This window comes from Grammomys surdaster, unplaced genomic scaffold, assembly GCF_004785775.1.
Source record: "Grammomys surdaster isolate TR1022 unplaced genomic scaffold, NIH_TR_1.0 142, whole genome shotgun sequence".
In the NCBI taxonomy this organism is placed as follows: Eukaryota; Metazoa; Chordata; class Mammalia; order Rodentia; family Muridae; genus Grammomys; species Grammomys surdaster.
Window position 1 is genome coordinate 1,159,163 of NW_021604600.1, and position 8,059 is coordinate 1,167,221.

Consider the following 8,059-nt stretch of genomic DNA (forward strand, 5'->3'; position numbering starts at 1 on the left):
TGAAGACAATGCTTCCTCTTCATTGCTTGTGTCTGTGTTTTTAAAAGCAGTGGAATAGTGTCACCAATGGCCTTCAGTGCATGGGATGTATGTGTTTAAGTCAGCAGCAGAGATGTTGAAATTGCTTTTGAGTAGGGAACTCTCATACCAAATAGTTTTCTTAGTGTCCTAAAGAGAAACCCATCCATTTTATGGGCAAAGCATTGGCTGTGCCCTTTTCCCAAGATTTCCCAGAAGCCGAGTTCATGTACAAAGCTGCTGGCAATGCTGTCTTTTGCCCTGGCCTGGCTCTGTGGGTTTTCCATGCAACAATGGCACTTTTGTTATCCCTTTAAGTCACCTTTATCTCACTGCTTTCATTTCCTTTAAAATTCATAAGATTCTCATTAGGTGGGGTAATCTTGTTAACAGCTGTGTTCCTCCAGTCTTTCTTTCCCTTTATTTCACAGGATGTGCTTCCCCACCAAAGCCCATTTCTTCTGTAATTAGTCATGAATAGTAATCAGTCATGAATAGCCTCAAAGAACAAACTTGGTCTGCTTTGGAAACCAGATCTCTTAGATACAGAGGCCAAACTCATTACTGAAAATATGTGTTTCTGGGCCACACAGTTCATTTAATTTCTTTCCCAATTAGCCACAAAATCCATTTTTAAAACAACAAAGACATTTGATTTATATTTGCTAACATGGCTTTATCTTGGGAATAGACTGGAAGTACTAAATACCAGTCACCTTTACTTCCTTTCTCTTTCATGCACAGGGATGCCAGGACAATGTTTCAAAGAAAGAAGGGTAAGCTCTTCATGTGTGTATTGGCTCCTCTTGGCCAAGACTGGACTGACTGATGTGCCAGGCATGAGCACAGTGGCAGTTGACAATGGCCAATGATTGCTCTGTGGAAGGCAGGTGTTCAACATGGTGTCTGGGTAGCAAGTCTTTCCAATAATTCAGTAGTGGGGGTTCTGGATAACAGGCCACCTCCCTGGAGTGCTAAGGAGATAAGGGCAGTGACAGCAAGGAGGCACATGACCCTGGCAGGCAGGAGAGTCCCCTGAGGTGAGCTGTCCTGGTGTTAGTACAGTGTTAAGAGGTGTGGTAACAGGGTGTGGCTCCAGTAGGAAAGAAAGTAGAAGTGGTCACAGCCACTAACTTCTGATTCTCAGGTCTCTTCCCTCCACTTTGTGTATAGGAAATCTTCTCCAGCTTTCCCGTATCACTGCCATGCAGCACACGGGCAATTAACTTATATTTAATTAACTTCTGCTCACTTAATTTTCCTACAAAGTTTTCTGTTTCCCATTTACTTTATTTTCTCTGAGGAATAAGAAAATACACCAATCCCTGGACCAAAGTTCCCTTCTCTCTCTCTCTATCTACTTTAATGTGTAAAACCTTACTTTATATTTTATAAGGAATTGTTCTCATTCTGTCTTTCTTACTATAAAGTTGTTTGCTGGAAATATGATTATGAGTAACACCCTCCATTTTATTCATGAGGAAATGGAGACTCAGCTGGCTAACTCACCCCAGATCTTAAAGCCACAGATGTCCCAGCTCTTCTCAATCTCACCCCAGGACAGGGAATGAGGAGGAACTTCACTGCTGTTGCAAAAATTGGCAGTTTCTACCCAACCTTCGGTCATTTAGTTCCCAGATAAAAGACACAAAATATTTATATTTATAGTAAGCCCTAATAACATTTGAGCTGAGTAGATATCAACACTCTGCTATTTTGTCTACTTCCCTTCGATAACTCTGAGATATAACTTGCTTTGTTCCACCTGGGCTGCTCTAACTTTGACTGCCCAGCCTTTATGGCCACTTCTCACAGTCCCTTACCCCATGGCGTCTTCATCTTTCCTTACTCTCCTTTCTCTTCTCATGGCCTTTGCTGCAGACCCCAAGACCAGAAATCAAAGCCCCACCTACCTCTTTTCTGCCCAGCTATAAGATGTCGGCATCTTTAGCCAAACAATAGTTTTAAATTAGGGAGCAAGGTTACATAGCATCACTTGGTGTACTTGAAGATTTCCTCACCTCTCCCTAGGCAACCAGATCTTGGGAGGGGGACAGTATTTATCATTACAATACATAGCAACAGACCAAACCTCAAGAATTCCCCCTTTTTGTCTAAATAAAAGGCTCTTTCTTCTTATAATAATAAATGGCACACAGTAGGAACAATTATGAAGCAATTATGAAAATTACCAGGTTAAGAGTTACATTCAAAAAGTCCAGTCTGTTTGTATTTGGCAATTTAGGAGAAAGTATTCTATTATCTATCCTATCTTGGTGAGTTCAGAGTTCTGTATTTAAATTAAATTTTGTTCTAACTTCTATTAGTAACTTAAAAACATCTTAGATCCTAAACAACTCAAGCTTATAGTAAGACTATGACTATCTGGTCTTCAACCTCATCAGAGACCTGAGAAGGAAAAAATACTCCTTGAATATGCAAGAAGCACAGGGACACAGCTTCCAAAAATTATAGAAATGACAGAAACATTTGACTATCTGGTCAGTCTTTAGTATTTTTCATAATGTTGAAGCATCTGTCTTCAGCCTCTGTCCCAGAACATCCAACAGACCTTCTGTGAAGCAGGAATTATGAAGGACTTGCTTACTATGTCTTGGTAGAGCTTAGCTGTCAAGTTCTCTGCATCTGTTTGTCCTTTCTGGACAGCATTCTGTCAGCAGGTGAATTTAGGCTTTTTGTTGTTGTTGTTGTTTTGTTTTGTTTTGTTTTGTTCTCCCCACGCCCAGTGGCTATTTTAACATAATTGAAGCAACTCAATGTGGAGGTTTTTGATGCTTATCCTCCTTTTTCAAGTTGAATGGGTTACTGTCAGGAGTTAACATGTATCAATGTCAAAAAAAATCTTAGTAAAATTATGTTTAAATGCCATATCCTGTGAGTTGCTGAGGGTCTTTTTTGACCATCTATCTAATCATAGTATATCTGAATAAACAAACGTTGTCTGTCTCTAGCTACCTATTATTTGTTCAACTCAAGATGTATACTTCTGTAATAATCCTAACTAGTATCTAACATGACCATGAGTAATCTGTAAGACTAGAATCTGTAAGAGTCTGATTGACTATTAACTTGCATTACTTGATTATTCTAAACAGTTTGTAATAGCAGTTATTAAAAGGATTAGAACTAAACCTTGTATTTTTTAAATAAGTTGCATAGGCATAATACCTATATGAGTTGAAATATGCATACATTGTGTTTTAACAACATTAACCTTAAAATTTGTATCAATATACAAAGATTTATACTAATGCAATCCTTAAATCTATATCAATATATAACATTTTGTACCAATGTAACAAAAATAACCTTATTTGAGACTAGCAATAACTCTAAATTGAAGAGTAGATTCAATAATCTACCTTTTTACTTTATTACTTCTACATGATAATTCTATATTCTCCTCTTTTTCTTCTCAATTCCTGTGGTTGATGGATTCTACAGAGCTCAGAAAGGGTAGGCCATGCAGAAAGCAGGAATTTATTAACTATTTTGAGGCAAGGTTTTGCTATGCACCCCACTGTGGTGGTTTGAATATGCTTGGCCCAGGGAGTGGCACTAATAGGAGGTGTGGCTTTTCTGGAGTAGGTGTGGCCTTGTTGGAGGAAGTATGTCTGTGTAGGGTGGGCTTTGAAACCCTTCTCCTGACTGCCTGGGAGACAGTCTTCTGCTTGGCTGCCTTTGGACCAAATTATAGAACTTTTGGCTCTTCTAGCCCCATGTTTGCCTGAACTCTGCCATGCTTCTTGCTATGATCATAGTGAACTGAACCTCAGAATCTGTAAGGCAGCCTCAATTAAATGTTGTCTTTTATAAGAATTGCCTTGGTCATGGTATGTCTTCATTGAAGTAAAACCCAAACTAAGGCAACCCCCTTCCCTTTATCTAAGAGAGAAAGGGTAAATAAAAGGAAAGATGGAAATTTCTGAGTCTAAATTCCCTATTTCATTTTTCCTGTTCAAGACCATAGTGATTTGTAATCACCTCCCTAAAATGACAGCATATTTATAATTCATAAAATGACCAAAACCATCCATCCCAACTTAAGAGACTGGGACAACAGTCTTTTTGTAATTGTCTCCTCCTGAATTGGGGCAAAGAATTCCTGTTTGTGGGCCCAAAAGGAAATTGGAAAAATGGTTATGTCAAAAGAAATCTAGCTGATATCATTTGATAAATTTCTGCTCCTTTTTTGAGCAGTTGAAAGACAACTGTCTTTCTTTAAAAGTTAGTTAGATCATATAACCAAACTGAAATATAAATCTCCATTTATACCATATGAAAGGATGGCATGTAATGACAAGTTAGGAGGACACTGTAGCCAATAAGATTTTTGGCTGTATATAGCATTTAAGTCTCAGTTGGTCTCAGAGCTGTTCTCAAGTATAGGATTACCATATACAAGTTACCTGTTTTGGTCTTGATTTGTTTCTTCTTGTCTATAGCCAAGATCTTCAGGGAATCTCCCTCTGTCAAATCTGATTTTTATAATTTTGGATGGGATCCCAAACCTTTTCTCCTTTCCTGTTGACATAGTATAAATTCTCTCTTCCAACATAGCATATCCTTTGTCCAGCATTTTGAAGTAATTAGAAGTGTAGTCTGATTCAATCCAGCAGCCTCTTTTCTATCTCGATCTGCTCTATTTTGACCTCTCCCAAAGAGGATATACCATAACATCATATCCATTGAACTTAAAACCACTATGATTTTGATGGTTTAAAACAATTAAAATAATTTAAAACAATTAATATTATTATGTATTGAGACAAGGATTCTCTATGTAGCCTGGGCTGACTTGGATTTACTCTGTAGATTGGACTGGCCTCAAACTCACAAGGAACCTATCTGTCTCTGCTTTTGTCTCCCATGTATTGAGATCAAAGGCATGTGTTTATTTATTTAGTATCTATGTACCTTTGAAAACATTTACATCAATTCCCATCTCTTTCTCCCTTCTTTGGAGATTAATATCTATTGGATTTATTTATCTTACCCTTTTGTCTTAATTTAGTATCCATGTCTGTATTCAACCTTATTAAAATTCTCCTCCATTTAGTGTATAAGCATATTCCCAAGTCACATTGTATCTGTTTAGAGGTTTTGGCCTGGGCCACGTGCCATGTGCCAGGTCAAGCAGTCACCAGTTTCCCCGTGGGAGTCCACATCCAATGAGACCAGCTGCTCAGAGTAGTGTGGCTTTTATTTTATGTTATTTTTCATGAGCTGCCATTAGTCTTTCTATGGGAGTCCCACGTTTATGGAGACTTTGTTGGTGGCTCAAAGTAGAATGCTATTTTATTTATATTAGTTCTCTATAAATCTTGACTGGGGGAGGAATGCAGTCTGCGTGGAGAGGCAGGACTTCACTGGCTTCATTGCAGAGCAGAGGCACTCAGTGTCTGTCTGACTAGGTTCCAAAGCTGTCCCTCCGCAGCAGAGCAGAGCAGCACAGTGCAGCACCCAGGAAGAGCCCAGGCTGGCATTTGAGTCTGCCAGTTTGTAGCTAATGGACTCTGCCACCTGGCACATCGTTGACTTGGGTTGTATCTTAGCTTACTCTTTAACCGCCCCAAATCATGCCCGCCAAACTAGCATACATTCCAATTTCTGTCGGAACCCCACAAAGCTTAGAGAAAAAACAGATATTGCTAAGGAAACATCTCTCCTTGACTTCCTAGCCACTATCATGGATGAATTTTATCTCAAAGGGTCAGTGTATCTTTTATCTGGGAATCTGAAATCTTAAATTTGGGTTAAGAGTAAATTCTTGCCCCACGGTGGGTGCCAAAATGTTATTGTAAAAATTATCTGGGGGTTTCTACCCCACTTTGTATCATTTAGTTCCCAGATGAAAGACATAAATCTTTATATTTATAAAAAACTTTAATACCACTACAGCTGGGCAGATATCCATGCTCTAAGCTATTTTGTCTACTTCCTTGTCAATAACTAGGAAATATGACTTGCCATGTTCCACCTGGGCCGCTCTTACTCCATCTGGAGAGTCCTCATGGCCAGTTCTCACGATCCCTTACCCCATGGTGTCTTTATTTCTCTTCACTCTCCTCTCTCTCCTCTCCTCTGAGATACAAAGCCCTGCCTACCTCTCTTTTGCTCAGCTACAGGCTGTAGGCATCTTTATTTAATCAATAATTTTAAATTAAGGAGCAGGGTTACATAGCATCATTTGGTGCACTTGAGGATTTCCTTATCCCTGAGGCAACCAGATCTAGAGGTACAGAATTTAGCATTACAGTACATAGCAACAGACCAAGCCTCAACACTTCATGTTAAGAAGGGTTTGTTTCTGCTTCTTTCTCTTCTCCACCCAATATCACAAGGAGATTTGACTGAGGGGATGTCAGAGGGTACCAGGGTTGCTGTCATTAAAACAGGAGTTTTTCATTCACAGGTGAGTTTAAGTGGTAAGAATGGCTGAAGCCAAGCACCTCTCCCACTCCTCACTTTCTCAACCTCCATTTTATTTTTTATCCCCCTCCTCTTGCCCTTCTTCCTCCTCCTTCTCTTCTTCCTCCTCCTCTTTCCCTTTCATCCTCTTCTTCCTTTAGTAACACTTATTTATTAGAAATCTGTGTGCAGGCACATGCTGTGGCATATTTGAGGGGGTCAGTCCTCTCCTTCCACCATGTGGGTCCTGGGGATTGAACTCGGGTCATCAGGTTTAGCAGCAAGCATCTTTACCTACTGAACCATCTCACCAGCCCTCACTACATCATCTTTATTCTCTGCCTTCATTCTCATCTGGACCCTCTTCATTTTCTTCTTCATTGTCATTAACATCATCTTCTGACAGCTGACTCTTGGAAGATTGACACCTAAGCTTATATTATAAATAATTCCTCTTTGAGATTTTTTCCCTCTGGTTATACTTTTTTCTGTTACACTGCACTAATGAATGCCATTGTGTCTGAATTACAGAACTGAAGAACAATCTGTCTTTTCTTTTTCCTCCTTTTCTCTTAAAATATCCGGTTATTCACCTCCACCCTCTCTTTAAAACAAAACTTATCTCTTATAGTTGAGTAATGCTGTCCTTCAGGAAGCTTATTCAGCTTCCGCTGATGTCCACATAGAAACTGGAAAAGGAAACCAACTCCAGTGACCATCAGAGTAGTTAATTACTGTGAAGAACCTGTAGATGGTAGCTGTGCACTCGTGCAGAGGAGAAAAGCAGGCTTTCTTAAGACTTCAGCTGAATGCACAGTTACTGACTTCAAAGACTGACCATCTGCACATCAGTCTAGTGAAGACATTTTATTTTTAACAGTGTGGGAAGACACAGTGTGTGAGAGGGAAATGATAAATTGTTTGTTTTTAAATGAAAAATGGTAGAAAAATATACACGGGAATACATATGCCTGGATTGAAGGCACAAGTAGTGCCTTCAGAAAACACGTATTTATAAAACTTTTTGTTTGATTAGTTTTTATTTTATAAATTGTGGCGTGTATGTGTGTAATCATTCAAGCATTTATCAGTACGAGATCCTATATGTAATTATTGGATAAAGCTTGATAATTGTATTCAAATCTTTTATATCACCACTAATATTTATTGCCATATTAGAGTATATTAGAAATCTCACTATAGTTATATATTTGGTTTTTCTCTCTAAATTCTACTTAATTCCACTTTCTATTTAAAGGTTGGGTTATTAGGTATATATTACAGGTTTATTTGTGTATGAATGTGCATGTGTCATGCTGTGTGTGGAGGTTGGGGGACAACTTGCAGGAGTTGGTTTGTTTTGTCACGTGGGTCCTAGGAATCACACTCAGGTCTTCAGGCTTGGCAGCAAAAGACTCTACCAGCTGAGCCAACTCCTCAGTCTTTGTTATTGAATATCTTAGGTATTTTTCTATTTCTGTGATAAAACACCATTACCAAAACTATTCATAGACAAAGGAGGTTATTCTTCCAGTTCCAGAGGGGTAGAGTTCATGGTAGAAGAGTAGAGGCAGAAGTTGGCTGGAGCAGTGGCTGGGGTGCACATCTT